Source organism: Scyliorhinus torazame, chromosome 18 (genome assembly GCF_047496885.1).
Source record: "Scyliorhinus torazame isolate Kashiwa2021f chromosome 18, sScyTor2.1, whole genome shotgun sequence".
NCBI lineage: Eukaryota > Metazoa > Chordata > Chondrichthyes > Carcharhiniformes > Scyliorhinidae > Scyliorhinus > Scyliorhinus torazame.
In genome coordinates this window covers 95,134,188-95,153,600 of record NC_092724.1, presented here as the reverse complement: position 1 = coordinate 95,153,600, position 19,413 = coordinate 95,134,188, and the positions used below count along the sequence as shown (strand labels likewise).

General features: G+C 48.2%; 1 protein-coding gene across 3 annotated transcripts in view; it reads right to left on the bottom strand.

Annotated features, from left to right (window-relative positions):
* The window catches only part of cacna1g (calcium channel, voltage-dependent, T type, alpha 1G subunit), a 541,990-nt gene that overhangs the window by 205,076 nt on the left and 317,501 nt on the right, over positions 1-19,413 (bottom strand). The gene's annotated exons all lie outside the window — the stretch shown is intronic.

The window sequence follows — 19,413 nt, the reverse complement described above, 5'->3', positions numbered from 1 at the left end:
ACCACGAACAAGCCAGCAGCCCTACAGCCATTTAACATTTGCCAAGGCGTTAATTAGCTCAGAGCGAGTCCTAACCCTCCAAATTGGGGAACTAGTCCCGCCTTAGAGAGTCGCTGGCCAATCCAATTAGCCGGTGGGCAGCTCTGCATTCCCAGCAACATCATGTTTGAGCAGTAGTCACTCTTAGGACTACAGCCAATCCCTGAGGAAGAGGGTCTTATGAAGCCTGACTCCAAGGTAAGTCTGGGGTATCAGCCGAGGGAGGAGGGTTAAAGGGGAGTATGACTTGGGGGGTAATGGGGGGGTTATGACCTGGGGGGGTAATGGTGGTGGTGAGGGGGATTGCGACTGATGGCCATTAAGGAATTCCTCTAAAGGGCATACGTTCACTTCTTGCCCGACACCAGATCACTCAGAAAATAGTAGGGTACCTGTGTGGCTTGGGCCTCCGCTGCCACAGTGGCAGCGAATGAGGTCCTTAAGTGGCCATTATTTAACCCAAGGGTGCTGCTGACATCTCCATGGCACCACTCATCCAACACCCCCCCCCCCCCACTCATCCAACAACTCCCCCCCCACCCACAAAATGGAAGACTGGTCGGGGGTGGGCAGCAAGGCAGTGGACAGGGTTTGCTCTGCATTTATAAGCCCCTCCTCCCAGCCATAAAACACGGCAGCAGAGGGCCGGAAAATCCAGGGCTACATTTCAGCTCGGTAAACCTTCATCAGAATTGGAGAATGTGTGGCGCAGTTGGTTAGCCCTGCAGTCTCATGGCGCCAGGGCCCAGGTTCAATTCCGGCTCTGGGTCACTGACCGTGTGGAGTTTGCACATTCTCCCCGTGTTTGCGTGGGTTTCGCCCCCACAACCCAAGACATTGTGCAGGCTAGGTGGATTGGCCACGCTAAATTACCCCTTAATTGGAAAAAATTAATTGGGTACTCTAAATTTATTTTAAAAAAGAAAAAAAAAAGAATTGGAGAGTGTGAGAGCTTTCACAGACTTTAAGCAAGCACAGGAGCAGGAAAAGGACAGAGGGGAGGGAAGAACAAATGGGAAGGTGCGTGATGGGGTGGAAGGCAGGAGAGATTGAATGACAAAAGGAGCAACAAGAAAGACAAGTTGGAGGAGCTGCAAATGACAGTAGCAAAATCAATACAAACATCTGCTCCATAAAAAATGGAGCAACGGTTTTGACCTCGAATTGTTGAACTCGATGTTGAGTCAAGTTTTGCTGCCTTGCACAACCATCCCTTTTTTCTGTATTTTAGTCTCTCCCCCCTTCCGCCCTATCATAATTCCTCCTATTTGTTCTTTCCTCCCCATCTTAGAAACCTTGAACTACCCTCTGGAATGTGAACAATACCAGACCATTTTTCCAAAGAAGCACAGGTACCCTGGTCAATTTCTACCTTTAAATCAGCACCTATAAACAGATGATCTTGTTGCTGTCCGTGGGAGCTTGCTGCGCTCAAATTGGCTGCCATGTTTTTTATATTACAATAGCGATTAGACTTCAAAATGTACTTCACTGGTTTTAAAGAGCTTTGGGATACTCTGAGGTCATGAAAGAGACGAGATAAATGTAAATCTTTTTTCTTACTTTGTCATCAGCACCGCATTATAGACAAGGAAATTCCAAGGAAATGTCACTGACTGGATTTTATGCTTTGCCACCGTGGGTTTAAAGGCTGGCAGTGGGGGTGGGAAATTCATTATATCCACCGGATGCCTTCTTGACACCTACCCACACTCCTCCATCTGAAATTAAGGGTCACTTAAGGGCCTCATCCCACTCCCGCTGCGGTTTTACCTGAAGCAAGTGTGGGCCATGCTATGTGGGAAGGCCAACTGTATGGGCTCCTGTTGGGCAAGGTGGGACTGAGAAGCACTCCTTTCCCCTCCCCCACCAGGTAATTCTCCGCTGCCTTTAACCCTCCCAGTCTCTTGTGCATGTCTCCCCCTTCTGCTCCATCTCCTCACCCAGACCCTCAACCCCACACTTACAAGGGCTCCTTGGCATGGTGGGACTGTCTGTAGTCCCAACAGCAGCCACCACTCATGCCTGGCGCTGCTGGGACTACAGAGCTACTGGCCATCCAATTGAATGACAGCTGTTAAAGATGGAGTTTCCTCTAAGAAAGGGGTGGAAATATTGCCTTAAAGTAATTAACCATGCTCCCAACATTAAATTGCTCCCAACATTAAATTGCTATGAGGCAGCCTTGAGATTATGGGTGGGTCCCCCCGGGTGCGCCCCTCCGGCTTTTCAGCTGAGGTTGATGGGGGTCACCGCGCCCCGTCAGATTCCGCCCCTGGAATCTCTGTCAACGGTCTTGAGATATCTGATTATAGTTCTTCCGAAATGTCTATGTCTGAGTTACAATTTAAGAGTTTTTTGATAGCAACCATGTCTGTTTACCACCTCAAATGGCTGCAAAATCTGGGCACTGGGGTTGAGTTGGAGATTCTCAGGGGTTAGGAGAGATTTTGAACATGGGATAGGGGGCCGGTTTAGCTCAGTTTGCCGGACAGCCGGTTCGTGATTGAGATTGAGGCCAACAGCTCGGGTTCAATAAATCACCAGCAGTCAGCTTTCCCCTCAAGGGGGAAAAGCAACCCAAAGGTCATCTGGGACGATGGTGACGTTACATTACTTTAGAAAGTAAATGGTGGGTCTTAGAAGCAATTATTTAAAGGATTCTTTGATGTCGGGTGTTAGGGGATCAACAATAACATATTATGAAATATTTATATGAAAAAAAACTGCAGATACATTAAACTACATAGCACACACCAGAGCCGTCTCTCCATTTGTATCTGTGCTAAATAATCGGGTAATATTCGAAAATCAATGAGGCTTTTGCAATCTCAAAATCAGCTGTTAAATGGGATTTTGTTTGAACTGTGATTTTTCCAAAGATAGAGGAATATTCCTTTTCTTATTTTAACTTTTATTCTTTTGTACGCTGACTAATCTTCTCACCCGAATGCACGACAACTGAAAAGCTTATAGTCTTTCTCAAAAGTTAGGTCTTTTGAATTGTATCAGTCTGACTGGTTCACTGGGCGGGATTCTCCCATTCGGCGGCAGAGTGTCCACGCCGTGGGAAACGCCGTCGCGTATCACGACGGCGTGAACAGGCCACTGGGAGTACCGATTCTGGCCCCTACAGCGGGCCAGCACAGCACTGGAGTGGTTCACGCCGCTCCAGCCTCCCATTCCGGCGTGAACTGTGTGCCGCAGGATCGGCACATGCGCAGTGGCGCCGCCATCAACAAGGACATGCGCAGTGGTGCCGGCATCAACCCGCGCATGCGCGGTGGCCTCCCTCAATGCGCCGGCCCCGACACAACATGGCGCGGGAGTTCAGGGGCCGGCGCGTAAGAAATTAGGCCCGGGGAGCGAGAGGTTGACCCGCCGATCAGTGGGCCCCGATCGCGGGCCAGGCCCCATCGGAGCCCCCCACCCCCCACAGGCTGCCCCCGACCCTGCGTGCAGCGTTCCCACCGGCTGCGGACAGGTGTGGACGGCGCCGGTGGGACTCTACATTTTTAGAGCAGCTGCTCGGCCCATTCGGGCCGGAGAATCGGCGGCCCAGCCGTGTAGAACGGCCCGCGACCGGCGCCGTGCCGGCATCGGGGCGGCGTGGCGCGGTTGTGGGGATTCTCCGGCCTGGTGCGGAGCTGGGAGAATCCCGCCCAGTGACTTTCTCCAATTCCCCATTCTTTAATCAAACACCAGTTGGACTTTATGCTGTTTACCATTTGTTAATCATTTTTCACTGGTCGAATTACAAAACTGCCTCACTCTGGAAGAGTATTCGTCACCTCTGCGTTTGATCAATTGATCCAACATTTTTAATAGATTTGGACAGCGCTGTTGCAATATTTTAAATCCTGGCCCTTACTTGGCAGCACTTTGTTCAGTATGCTTAGAACTTAGGGGCTGGTTTAGCACAGTGGGCTAAACAGCTGGCTTGTAATGCAGAACAAGGCCAGCAGCGCGGGTTCAATTCCCGTACCGACCTACCCGAACAGGTGCCGGAATGTGGCGACTAGTGGCTTTTCACAGTAATTTCATTGAAGCCTACTTGTGACAATAAGCGCTTATTATTATTGTTACTTGTTTCTCTTCTCTTTATATTTCCCGATGTAGTTTTGCTTTTGTTTCTTTTGTGTGTGGTCTTCAACCGTTGCTGCTTTTAATGCATTTTAGGATGGGGGCAAGATTGGGACAGACGTTTGAGTGGACAAATAAAATCCATGGTCATTCTGTATCCGTTCCACCTCACTTTTCATTAAATTTAACATCAAGAAAGAAATAACCCACCAGATGCAAGATTGAGTCTGCAGGCCTTGGAGCTTCAACCAAAACGTAGAGCTTTATCCAGAAGATGTTAGCATACATTCTGATGTTAGGCTTCCCGTTAGGCGTGGCACTGCCAGGGTGCCCGGGTGACAGTGCCAAGGTGCCTGGGTGGCAGCGGTATCATCCTGTCCAGAGCCCAGCCTTCCAGGGGCCTCTGATGGCCTGGGAGATACCCCCAGGTGCCATTACGTCTGGTCCACGTTTGTGTGGACCAGTGCAAAATGGCAGCCGGGCCTCAGGAGCATCAAATGGCGACATATTTAAGTGAGGCCTACTGCTCTGCTAGGGGGTTAATGAATTAGTGGATACACGCTATGCTTGGTGATACGATATTTGTTTGTGTTTGCCCATTTTAAACAATCAGGTTAATGCTAGCAACAAAATACCAGAGGAATGCTTCTGAACGCATTATGAGAGTCTGCAGGCTGATGTTGTAAGCAGAAATGTTTAGGCTACGATTCTAACTACTAATACTGATAATGAGCCACTTTTCTCCAAACTTCACGAGGGGTAGAGTAGTGCTCAGAGATTCTCAGGTTCCCAGTTCCAAAGTTCCCCAGCCAGGAGCTTGGTTCGCACCTGTTCCGCCTGCTCTATGTGGTGATCCCAAATCCCCAAAGCCCCAATGACTGAATTATCACCACGGTGACAAGGAAAACAGCTCTTTGTGACTGGCTGTCAGTTTAATAACAAGAGGATGTAGCAAAATGCTTAGATTGTAAATCCATGACTGGAAGGCTGCCCCCATCACTTGCCAACTTTACTTATTTCAAGCCCAGCTTTACTCTGTGATTACTGTCGTCTTCCTGCCACTGAAGCAATTTTTCAAGAAAAGCATTTTCCGGCTGATTCAATAAGTAGTTCTCCCATGAAGAATGTAAGAATATTATACAGGAGAGCGGCTTATGAAAGTTTTAAGAGAAGGCAGAAGCTAGCTGGAATAATTGAAGCATGTTGACGGTAGGAGTTTCTGATGCTGATCCTTCACAATCTGGAATGGAGTGAAGAAATAAACTGAATTTACAAATTTATGCAGCATACTCTGTTTGGATTTGTTTTGATGCTGCCGAGTACACGTCTTGCTCTGAAGTTGCTGGTGCATGCATTAGTTTGCGACCCCTGTGTCCTGTTCAACACTGAACTGTATTTCAAACTCCTCCTCAGATCCCTCAGTGAGTGTGCTACTTCCATCTGCTGTACACAATGCTAAAACAGTAAAATACCGCTGATGCTGGAATCGGAAACAAAAACGGTGAAAGCTGGAAAATCTCAGCAGGTCTGGCAGCAACCGTAGGGGGAGAAAACAGAGTTAACATTTTGAGTCCACATGACTCTTCTTCAGAGCTAAAGAGAGGGAAAAGTGCGATCTTGGCTGGAATTCTCTGGCCATTGGGAATTAAACCGGGGTCCCTGGCACTGTGAGGCAGCAGTGCTAATTACGGTGGCACCCCAAATGGCAGTTCTGGTTCAGTAGGAAATACTCTTGTCTTTTGACAATCCTCATGGTTTCCTATCCCATTCTAGAGATTCCATCATATAATCTATGCTGTCATCCAGTGCTGTGCTGAAAGAGTGCTACATAACAGAAGTGTGATCTTTTGGATTATATGTTAAACCGGGGTCCCAATTATCTTCTCAAATGGATACAAAAGAGACTACTTTGAAGGAGAACAGGGGAGTGTAGCCAGCTAAAATGGCTGATTCCCTATTAATTTGGCCAAAACCCGATTTAAAATGGCTAACCGAAAAGGCTGATGGGAAAAGCAGCCAACAGGACACAAACGGACAGCTGCAGACAGAATAGCGTATTTGGCTCTGGGGAAGTCGGCCCAGATCGATACTCAAGACTATTAGCAGCACATCAACCCAGACATCTGCAGTTTAATCAGCTATCGCCGGGAACAATTGCTACATATTAGCAATTGAATGCCGGGCCAGACCTGTCGGCGCCTGCAGTGGCCGAAACAAAGACAGGTGAACGACCACCACCCGATCGAGGAATCGCCCCATTATTGGAGCATATCGAACCCAGTGATTGGGAGCAAGTCCAATCACTTGGGACTCAGGGTCAAGGGCCGCCCCGAGAGGCAGGAAGCCCCTGGGCCCTATAAAGTGAGGGGCCAAGTTCAGATCTCTCTCTCTCTCCCTTCTTCTCCTGCTCACGACCTTCGCAAGAACATCGACCAGAAAATGTAAGTTTGACTCCAGCGATCGCTACCCGATAAAGACTCCTAGCCATCGACCCGTATCAGCCTTTTGAATCCCGCGGGCCAGATCCGATTCGATAAGCCATTCATTTCCCTGACCTGGTGGGCCCTTCCTAAAGTTAAGTATTGGCCAGTAGTGGTAGGTTTCGATATAGATAGTAGGATTATTGTGTAAGCATTAATTGTTGTATATAATAAATGACCATTGATTTCAATCTTACTAAGTGGTGTGCTGAGTTATTAATCATAACTCGAGCTTGAACCACGTGGCGGTATCAGAAAGATACCTGGCGACTCGTGAGCAAAGTTGACATAATCAGAGGTAATAAAACTAAGGCTAAAAGGAGCAACATAATTGGCGACTCCGGTAGGACCCGGCATAGAAGTGGAAAACCACTCCAGGAGAACCCCAGAAATTTGGATAGAACCCAATCGGAAACAAAAACAAAAAAAACCCACAAGTGTTCAAGTGGTTCTGGTTAATAATTCACAATTCGGAAGTGTGTGTATGCATGCGTAACTAACAGGGTTATAAGGTAAAACTGATAGATTTTTGTTGCGTCAAAACTATCGGAAGTCGGTATTTTTGGAAATTAGCGCAAGCCGTACCTGCATCTACAACACCACCTTAGCCCCCTGTTCCAAATTTGAACGTAGCAAGCAGATAAGAGAGATGGCCAATGCAGGCAATGCAATGCCTCATGAACCCCAAAGAATTTGCGGTCGCACCGATCAGCAGCATTAAAGTGGGACAGTGTCCCCTTTGGGAAGCAGAAATTCAGAAATTCCTACAGGGCAAAGGATGGCCCGTGTGGAGCGGTTTCTGTAATAATGACGACTCAGGTCCCGGAAGTATAGGGCATACTTGGTGGGAGAACATGAGTGAAATTCATAAGAAAAGCTTAGCGAAAGCGTGCAAGCCGATGGCAATCGTGTCCTGCATGGCACAATTGCGAGGCACAGGGGAGGTTGCCAGGAATCTCCGAAAAGAAATAGAAGGCATACATCGTATGAGTAAAATCGATGTATGCGAGATGGAAAAAGAGAACCTGGAACTGAAAAGGCAGTTAGAAGCCAAGGACGAAGAGGTGGCTGACGCCAAACGGGGTCACCAGTCTTGTCTGGCGCATTTAAGCAGTTTTCAATCCCAGTATGAGAAGGCTTATCAGGACACGCAGCATGCAGCCCTGGTTAAGAAAGAGACAGAGAAGCAGGTGGAGACGCTACAAAAGCAATGCAGTGATCTCAAGGCAGCCTTGAGAGCGCTCCACGCTGCAACCACGGAACAAAGGCAGTGTACCTTAGACCATGCAAAGTGCCGAAAGCAAATTGCAGACCTGCAATCAATGCTTTCTGTCCAAAAGGGATTCCAAGACACCTTTGGGGAAAATTTAGAACAGGAAGACGGCCCTGATTGGGAAGAACTGCAAGAGACAGCGCAGAGATATGTTCAGGGAACATGTGCGCAGGGAAAGCCCCAAAGGAGGAGAGCACCCCCACCCCCCACACAGCAGGTTATACAGGCTCCCATGAACCCTGTAACAACCCACCGCACCGCCACAGCAGACGAGGCGGAAGTCTTATATTCCACCCCCCTCACAGTGACCCAATTACGGGACGCGTGTGCTAAAATCACACCGTTCCTCCCCGCTTCAGACCCACACCATTTCTTTGCCACCGTCAAACACCAGGCGACCATGTACGGCCTGGATGAGAAAGAGCAGGTAAAGCTCACGGTCCTCAGCTTAGACCCATCGGTCGCAGCAGCCCTCCCCGACCCACAGAATGTAGGAGGAGGCACCCTTGCAGAAATGCATACCGCGATCCTGGATGCGATCGGGTATAACCGGGACGATCCCGTAGACGGTCTAAATAAGTGCAGACAGAAAAAGTCTGAACACCCCACAGCGTTCGCAGGACGCTTGTGGATTCACTTTGAAGCCGTTTTCGGAAATGTAGACCGTGCCCATTTGTCCGCAGGCAATATGGCCAAATGGACCCGCACCCGTATCTCCCATGCCACGGAAGCAGGACAGAGTGCCTGTAATAATTATGACCCCTCGGAGGAGGCTCATAATGAGAAGTGGGTGGTCAAAAGATTGTCCCGCGTTTGGGAACAAGCGGCTCACAGTAAACCCGCAGCTAGAACCCCTGAGGAAAACAAGCCGCCGCAGACGTGCAGGCAGTAAGAACCACTTTTTACAACCCCGCCTGGGTAAACGAGGGAAAGAGCAGCCCCCCAGCAAAACCGCAAGAATGTTACAATTGCGGACAATTGGGACATTTTGCCAAAGAATGCAATGGCCCTAAAAGGCCACAGAGAGCCCAACAGACAGGCACTCTCAATAAGAAAAAGGCAGAGCCCATACATAGCGTTAGCGCCCTTCCGATCAGACAGACTTGACCGGAACGGACTGACGGTGCACAGGCTCCCCCAGCTGGGTCTGCGATACCCTTTGGGATAGGTCAGGACGACCCGTAGTCGCAGCAAAGGTTAGGGGACAGCCGATCGAGCTTCTCTGGGACACAGGAGGGTCCCGCACAACCTTAAATCCCTCCACCCTTGGTAAGGACACGTGGCCCACCACAGCCACTATCACCCTCAGCGGCTTCACAGTTCACTCACAACAGGGACATATCACAACCCCTGTACCCATCCAAATTGGAACCATTAATACAAAACACCCCGTAGTGTTAGTCGACCTGCCCCCAACAGCAGAGCACATTTTGGGGATCGACTTCATGAATTCTCATAACCTCTCTTTCGATCCAGTCAACCAGTGTGTCTGGAAGATGGCAAAATCCGCTAGAGCCCCCGCAACACTCAATATAGGGGATTATATGAACAAAATTAGCACAGTAGGCGAGTTTTGGTTCAACCCCACCACACTCAGCACGGACCGACAGGTTAGGGCAGTCCTGCAAAAAAACAGGGCATCATTCGCGACCCACAAACACGACTGTGGACGGATGACCGGTTCCATACAAATAACAGGACCAGACCCTAGACCCCAAAAGCAGTACGGATTCCCCCGAGAAGAGAGGGAGAAATCCTAAAGGTTATAGAAAGTTTATTAGAGCAGGGCGTCCTAAGATCGGTAGCCTCAACTAATAATGCCCCGATTTGGCCAGTAAGGAAGCCGGACGGGTCATGGCGCTTGACCATGGATTATCGGGAATTCAATAAAGTCACCCCCGTAGCAGCCCCCACCGTTGCAACAAATCCCAAGACCATGCTCAAACAGGGACTCCATGCCCGATATTTCGCGGTTTTGGACGTCAGTAATGGATTCTGGTCCATTCCATTGGCAAAGGCATGCCAGTATAAATTTGCCTTCACTTTCAGAGCGCAGCAGTACACGTGTACATGCCTGCCACAAGGCTTCCACAACTCCCCCTCCATTTTCCACCGACAGCTGGCAAATGGACGAGCGAAGTTTTCTCGCCCCGAATGTCTGGTACAGTATGTAGACGATCTACTACTGCAGACAGATACGAAGGAAGAGCACATTGAGCTTCTGTCCGAACTCCTGGAATTACTACATTACTACACTGGCTGTAAAGAAAACCCCAAAAAGGCCCAGATATTGGAAGAAAAAGTGGTATATTTGGGTACAATTATCACACACGGCAAACACGAGATCGAGCACAAAAGAATTGACTCGATCGCTAAATTGCCCCTTCCCCAAAACGTTTCAGCCCTCCGGTCATTTTTAGGACTGGTTGGCTACTGCCGAAACCACATTGACGGTTTCGCCAGCAAGGCAGCACCCCTCTCAGACCTCCTAAAGAAAGGAGCCCCCTGGGAGTGGCTTCTGCAGCATACGGATGCTGTGGAATCATTAAAACAGACGCTCATAGCCGCCCCTGCACTACACGTTCCCGACCCGCTTTCCCCTTACGCCATAGAGGTAGCGACCACAGATCGCACCCTTTCAGCCGTGCTCCTGCAGGAACGGCACGACCAGCTAAGACCCGAGGCTTATGCCTCCCGAATTTTAGATGCTGTGGAGCAGGGATTCTCAGCCTGTGAGAGGCACCTGCTCGCAGTTTTCTGGGCAGTCCTGTACTTCTCATATATTACCGGACTGAACCCCATCGCCATTTTGACCGAGCACACCCCCACCCAACGTTTACTAGACGGACGACTTAAAGACGGTACCGTCAGCCAAATCCGCGCTGCTAGGTGGACCCTTCTCTTACAAGGATGGGACATCACAGTTAAACGGACCAAAAAACACACATACTTAGCGGACAATCTACAGTACCCCGGAACCCCCCATGAGTGTGAAATCATCTCGCCCCACCATAATACAGGCCCCTTTATCGCAAAAACACCCCCCAGAAAACTAGCCACTCCATCTCAAAGCCCCCCTCACCCGGACACGTGTGATCCCATTAGGATTTATGTGGATAGATCTTCCACAGTCCTGGATGGGCAACGCATAACAGGTTGTGGGATTTATGTGGAGGACGCGCAGGGACGCGCCCTCGAGGAAATCGCATTAAAATTACCCGGACACTTAGGCGCGCAGGCAGCAGAGCTTGCGGCCATCGCTTACATTGTAGAGCACCCAGATTCCTTCCCCAGCCCAGCAGACATATATTCAGATAGTCTATACGTGTGCAACAGCCTCACTGAATTTCTGCCCCTCTGGGAAACAAGAGGATTTGTTTCCGCGGATGGGAAACCCCTCCCCTCAGCCCCATTACTCCGCCATATTTTGGAAAAAGCCAAGAACCGGACCTTTGGCATTATAAAAGTCCGCAACCACCATCGTTCCTCCCCCCCTGGAAATGTAAAAGCCGACGCACTGGCTAAGGCAGGATCCAGGCATGGGTATTTTTGGAAGCCCCCCGAGAGCGCCCCAGTGAGTGCGCCAACGAGTGCAGTTCAGGTCGCGCAGACTAGGATCGAAGATCTAGTAGAGGCCCAGAAGCAGGATAGCGCTCTCACTGAAATCGTGAAAGGGAAGCTTCCAGCCTCATACGAGAGGTACAGAAATGCAATAACCACACATGACGGTGCTACACCCTTTATGTAGTTCCTGAGCAGGATAGGAACCAAATAATCTGTTTATTCCATGATGGTCATGGACACCAGGGAATCGAACCCACCGCAGCCCACCTCAAACAGCTTTGTTGGTGGCCAAATCTCAAAGTGGATGTATCCCATTACATTGAGAATTGCCTCATCTGCGCTCAGAACAACCCAGATAGATGTGCCAAAAAGGCACATCTCAGGCACACCCGACCCGTTAACGGCCCCTGGACTAACCTCCAGATCGATTTTATAGGTCCATTGCCCCCTTGCAGGAATGGCTATAAATATATTCTGGTGGTCATAGACACTTTTACAAAGTGGGTGGAAGCATTTCCAGCCCGCACCAACACTGCGAAAACCACCGCCAAAATCCTAACCCACCACATCTTTACAAGATGGGGACTCCCCCGCAGTATTGAGTCGGACCAAGGTTCTCACTTTACGGGACGGGTCATGCAGAACGTCCTCACAATATTTGGCATAACCCAAAAATTTCACTTTGCGTACCACCCTCAATCGAGTGGTATAGTGGAGCGCATGAATCGGACCCTAAAAACCACCCTTAGAAAAATGGTCCTGCAGAACAACACCACTTGGGATTCTGTCCTCCCCTTTGCGCTGATGTTTTTGCGTAACACTGTTTCCACCTCCACAGGTTTCACCCCACACACCCTCATGACCGGACGCCCCATGAAAGGGACAGAGTACTTGTTGGGTTTCGACCTGAACAGCCCTGAAGTTATGGCCCTCAGCCATGAGAAAGCCATTGAACAATTACTTGCGAATGTTAAAACGGCTCAGTTAGCAGCCGCTGTTAAATTGGGCATTAAAAAGAAACAGAGCAAGGCCTGTTTTGATAAGGCAGTACATGCAACGGAGTATAATATAGGACAACAAGTGATGTTGTCTGTGTATAACCCCAGCACATTTCTGTCTCCGAAATACTCGGGTCCGTACTCCATTACGGATAAAGTAAGGCCATCGGTATACAAAATCAAATACCAAAATGGTAAGACTGCGTGGTTTCACATAAACCAGCTAAAGGCTTATGGAGCACAGTCAAACCACGCCCACCACGTCATGCTTGACGCAGCAGACCAAACCCCGCCCACAGCCAACGTGACCACACCAACCCCCTCCACATCCAGCCCAGACACGAACTCGCCCCCAACTCCACCCACAAACTTTCCACTCCTTCCCAGAACGCCCACAGACTGCAGCAGCAGAGACAGCGACTGTGACTCCGACGACAGCCACAGCACGCCTCCCTACTATCCTGGTCCCACACCCAGCAACTCCGAGTTCGACTCCAGTGACCCCTTCCTCATCACTTTCTTAAACAAACCACACCACCGACCACCGAACCACACAGACGACCCCGACTTTATCCGCGACAACTCCTACAGACTCGTCCGCAACGACGAGAGCAACCCCAACTCATACCACGCAGCCCTCTCAACATTAATTCACTCCAGAATTTGGCACCTGGGAGAAGGGGACGACCCCGAGTCAGACCCCCAATCCGCCAACCCCTTTGCGACCCTGTTCGCAACAGAGAACTGAGGTGTCCACATGATGATTTAAAGGAGACACTTGGTGAAAAGTGTTGTCCTTCCTGATGGAACCTGCAGGATGTTTTATGTTGTTTGTATGTTTGTTTAAGTGTTGTTCGTCCGACAGGAGAATTTTCTCACACGCCCGTTCTGCCGAAACCTCTGAGGACTTGCCTCAGAGACCCACCGCGGCCAGACGCTTCTTCAGCGATACCAACTTGTCCACAGATACCACAATGGTACCAACTTGTCCACAGATACCACAATGGTACCAACTTGTCCACAGATACCTGGTCAGCACCACACGCTCGTTCAGAGGAACTAGCTTTTCAGCTGGTACTGGTCCAAGTGCCAGGCGCCCGTTCTGATTCGATGGTAGAAGTACAGCACTAGCTTTTCAGCTGGTACTGGTTCAAGCCAGATGCCCGATCTGATTTGACGGGAGAATCACAGCAGCAACCCCACCGTGATGACTACATTTTTGCCCGTTCTTGTCGGTTGCTCAGGCAGTGGAGAAACGGCGTGAGACCCACCCTGCCTGGGGACCCCCCCCCCGTTGGTCAAACACGCTCGGGTAGGGGAGATACGGTATTGGTAGCCGTCCTACCCGGGGACTCCATCCAAATCTTACCTGTCGCGGCCCATACGCACCTCATTCGACCTTTTCCTTTCAAAAACAGTTTTATTTATTTAGGCAACCTTTGGGTTGCTGCCAAATGCTATTTACATCCTAGAACATTTGGATGATAAACCTAGCACTGGTCCACCATTGGGAAGTGTGCCGTGTCCTAAGATTTGTTTTGGAAAAAAAAAAATGAGTAGTCACATAGAGTGACCAATCATAAGGGAATAATTGGCCCCGCAGGACAGACACACTAACATACCGGATATTATACCAAGGTAGTTACAGATACTATGCTTGTTTTACAGAACTCCGGAGCTCCAGGACCGGAGAAAACAGAGAACACAAAGACAGAAAAAGAAAGAGGACAGCCATGAGGACTTCTTTCATCGTGATCAAGATTTTTATACTGAACATTTGGTTGCGCGGGAACGCGGACCCCATTACTTCAAACCCCCCTGCCGTTAATGTTTTACTGCCCCGCAGTACCGAGGGCCCAGTCACCAGCCACGCTGCACTATCCTGGTGTGCCAAGTTCATAACTTGGTACTCCCTGTCGTACGTTATTGAAGCACTATTAGCATTGGCAATACTCTGCTGTGCAGTACAGACTATGCGCCTCCGCAAATGGAGAAGGAGAGCGTACCGCGCTCGAACCCCGGTATATCGGATCCAATCCCCTATGTTCAGGTATGACCAGACCCCAGATCCCCGCGATCTATAATACAAAAATAAAGAACAAGCACTTGCGTTTTCCTGTAAATAAAAGATGTACAAAACTACCTATAACAAGAAAAAATGTATGATCCTGAGCTTGACTGCCAAGCCAGGAAAGAATATATGGAATGTTATGATTGTTGTTGTATGTTTTAGAGCGATAGGATGATGCAATGCTTAATGAGTGTATTTAGATAAAATTAGAGGTTCCAATTTTTTATTTTTTAGATACATGCCCCTGCCTGACATAGCGCCCACAAGAATTGTTTAGGTAAATTTTTGTGCATAGCTAGGGTCAGAATAGTGGCCATGTAGGAGGCGGGAAGCCCCTGGGCCCTATAAAGTGAGGGGCCAAGTTCAGATCTCTCTCACTCTCCCTTCTTCTCCTGCTCGCGACCTTCGCAAGAACATCGACCAGAAAATGTAAGTTTGAATCCAGCGATCGCTACCCGATAAAGACTCCTAGCCATCGACCCATATCAGCCTTTTGAATCCCGCGGGCCAGATCCGATTCGATAAGCCATTCGTTTCCCTGACCTGGTGGGCCCTTCCTAAAGTTAAGTATTGGCCAGTAGTGGTAGGTTTCGATATAGATAGTAGGATTATTGTGCAAGCATTAATTGTTGTATATAATAAATGACCGTTGATTTCAATCTTACTAAGCGATGTGCTGACTTATTAATCATAACTCGAGCTTGAACCACGTGGTGGTATCAGAAAGATACCTGGCGACTCGTGAGCAAAGGTGACATAATCAGAGGTAATAAAACTAAGGCTAAAAAGAGCAACAGGAGTTAGAAAGATTGAGAGAGATTTGCAGCCAGAAGGAAGCCATTAAGCCCCCATGTCTGTGTTGGGTGTTTTTCCCAATGCCATCGCTGATGTTTATCCCTCAACCATAATAATCCTTCAGATTATCTGGTTATTATCACATTGCTACTTGTGTGAATTTGCTGTGTGCAAATTGCCTGTTGTGTTTCATGGGTTACAACAATACAGTAGAGTTAGTAAAACGTGCTAGAAGTACTGAATAGGCTGTAGGAGGTTGTGAGACTCTGAAAGTTACTATATCACGTGGCACAGTAGTTAGCATTGCAGCCCTCACAGCGTCAAGGATCTGGGTTCAATCCCGGCTTTGGATGACAGTGTGGAGTTTGCACTTTTTCCCTGTGTCGGCGTGGGTTTCCCCCGGGTGCTCCGGTTTCCTCACAAAAGTTCAAATATGTGCAGGTTAGGTGGAATGCCGTGCTAAATTGTCCCTTAGTGTCCAAACGTTAGGTGGGGTTGCGGAGGTGCTGCAGGGAGTGGGCCTGGATGGGGTGCTCTTTTGGAGGGTCAGTGCGGACTCAATGGGCCAAATGACCTTCTGCACTGCAGGGATTCTATGATATAAATGTAAGTCTTTATTTTTTTCATTGACGTGTAACTGGAGAAAAACTACCTTCAGAGGAGGAGGAAGAAAACTATGGGGATCCAGGGGTGGGGGTTGAGAAAAGTGGTATGCAACAGAATCCCTTTTAATATCTAAACTAGGATTCTCATCCTTTCATAGAAGGAGAAACTGCTGAACAGTTTCATCAAAGTTTTGCCTGCACTAGAAAGCCTTCAACTGCAAGCAATTACTCCTTGGCTTGCAAATCTAGAGTGCTGTGTAAGGGCATGACAGACCTCAGCAGTTTGGCAAACTATCAGACACTTGTGTGCAGGCCATGGAGAATTCCCCTCAAAACACCGAGGCAAGTATTAGAGGAATTTCCAGGGAAATGCTGCTGTTGAACTATAAGCTGGAGGGAAGTCAATGAATCCCAAAGCCAATAATTTTCCCTTTGCATGTTCTGCATGAAGTCTTATTAAAGGGGATAGCATATGAATCATAGGGTGTGAGCTAAGGCAGTCATTGCATCAAGGCCACTCAAAGTGGTTCCTGATGGACAGGTATAAAACTGGGCTAAATCAGCCACATTCATTCAACAGACTGTTACTCTGAACTGATATTCTAAATTTGTAACCACACTGAGTCTAAAGGATGCCCCTGGAGAAAGCTTGCTGCTTTCCCAGTCTGTGAGCGATGACCTCAGACATAAACTAGGTCCTGCCACGTCCCTACTGTAATCCCTGCCCCATCCCTTTGTGAATCAATTGGAAACGTCGGGCGGAATTTGAATTGGCATTCAGTTCAAGGTAGAGATCGACAGATTTCTGATTAACAATAACGAAAAGGGTTATAGGGGTAGTGGGTGTAAAAGGCAGCAAAGTGTCCGATCAGCATATTGAATGGTGGAGCAGAGTCGATGGGTTGAATGGCCTACTATGTTTCTTCAAGCCTGTGTTGCCAATCAGTTAGGTCATGGCTGATCTGCATCTTAACTCCATCTGCCTGCCTTGGTCCTGCGACCCTTCATAACGTAGGCATCCATTTTACATACATACATCTTCAGAACTTTTTTTTTCCAACAGGTTTTGATTCTTTTCCAATGAGCCTGCACCAATCCACATTTTGTCATGGAATTCTGTTTGTGCTGATCTGTTTGAAACTTTGAATTTAAATCAATAAGTAACAATTGGCAAAAGCTTCATGGGTTATCATAACTATTATATCAAACCAAAACATTTCATAACGTAACCTCCTGTTGAGCTTTGAGGTCAAGTTGGGCTTTAATTTGCAGACTGTTGCCCTTTGATTAAGCTCGCAATCTACTCTGCTGCTGAAGTCTGTTCAACCGTTATACTTATTTATTACATGGTGCTTTGCTGAGGCAAATGAGTTGACTTGAATTTATGGTTAGGGTCAGGATGACCTTATTTTGTTAAAATGTAGTATATTATTCATATGAAGAGCAAAGCTCCCTCTATAAGAACATAAGAAATAGAACAGGATGAAGACCACATGGTCAATCGAGCTCGGCCATTCTATATGATCATGGCTGATCTTAGGCTTCATTTCCACCCTGCCCCACCCCCTGGCTCCTCACCAAATCCCATAATTCTCGGAGAGACCAATAAACTGTCTGTCTGAGTATCTGCAACCCTCTGAGATGGAGATATCCAAAGATTCACATCCTTTTGAGTGAAGAAGTTTCTCCTCAACTCAATCCTAAATGATCAGCTTCCTTGGCCTGAGGCCCCAGTAGCCTTCTGGGATGGCCACTTACAAAGGATCCCGGGAAATATGGCCACCTGCAAAGGACCATGGGAAATATGGTCAACCCAGGACTCAGATGCTCAAAACTTATGTATATTGGCAACTCAGATAACTAGATGCTATCGAAACCCCCAGCTACTTTGCATTCTAATGGCCCATTTCCCCCGAACAAAAGACCTGTACTCAGGTAACAGATACAGAAACAGACTCATCGGCGCCACTCCCTTTGCTCAGGGAGCCCAAAAAGCCAAGGTCAATGACCGCTCAGGACATGCCCCGCCCCTTTATTGGCCAAAATCGAAGGCAGTAATCGAAGTCTGCTGAATTATTGGGTCCAAAGCTAAGGACTGCCCAAAAGAGCACGAAACCCCAGAAGGATAAAGAGAGACACTGCCATGCATTCAGTCTCTCGTGGCCCCGGTGCTCGGTATCTCTTGGCCCCGACCTATGCCTAAAACCAAGTGTAGCATCACGACCAGAAGACAAGTTCAAGACCAACGATCGCTACCAGGCGGATGAGCCCAGCAGAAACAAAGTCACTTCTCCAGACCGAGCCACGCAAGATCCGAACAAAGGCCTTGTTCCTCTGCATAAAGCCGGGTGCCTGAAGTTAAGTACAGGTTGTTGTAGTGTTAGGTGTAATTTAGCTTGTAGTGTTTTATGTTGCATGTCAAAGTAATTCCTTGTGTGTAAATAAACTATCATTGAACTTGAACTAACTAATTGGTTGTTTGGTTTTTGATCGATATCTGGTAAAACCTTGTGGTGGTATCATTTGTTACCTGCCGACTCTGAAAAGCAATATCATCATTAATAACTGTCATATCAGTATCCAGTTAAAAAGAGCAACATTATTGGCGACTCTGGTGGGATTCGACCGAGAAGTGATTTTGTCACTCCGAGAGAACCCACAAAACTTTGCATTAGATACCCAATTGAGAAAAGTGAAAGAAACCACAAGTGGAAGGCCCGTATCGATCAAATCTCCAAGGTTCGGAAGTGTGTATTAACTTGCATGCATACTAACAGGGATATAAGGTAAACTCGTTAGATTTTATTGCGTAAAACTATCGGGAGTATTGTGAACCGGAAAATAGCCTAGGCCATACCCGCTGTTCGAATCGCTGCCTTATTCCCCCTGTCCCAAATTAACGGTAGGAAAAGAGATAATAGAAGCAATGGCAGCAAAGGCAATGGAACGCCTCATGATCCCGCAGGAACCCGAGGTCGCAGCGACCAGTAGAGCAGAGCAGTGCCCCATATGGGAAGAGGAATTGAGAAAGTATTTGAAGGGGAAAGGATGGCCCCTTTGGTCCGAGTTTTGTTCAAATGAAGAGTCAGGTCCAGGAAGCAATGGACAAACCTATTGGGACAACCTAACTGAGGTACATAAGAAGAACGCAGTGAAAGTTCGTAAGCCGATGGCAATTGTGTCCTGTTTGGCACAATTACGAGGCACAGAGGAGGTCGTGAGGACGCTCCGCAGACAGCTAGTTGAGAAAGAGGAGAAGAATGAGGGAAACTTTAGTGAATGTGAGAAAATTAATGAGCAACTCTGGGAACAGTTGCAGCTAAAGATAAAGAGATGGCTGATGCCAAACGGGCACACCAATCTTGTATAGTTCACCTTAGCAGCTTTCGGACCCAGTACGATAAGGCCTACCAAGATACACAGCGCGCAATTTTGGTACGAGAAGAGACGGAACAGCAGGTAGAACAGCTAAAGAAACAATGCGCAGATTTGAAGGCAGCTTTAC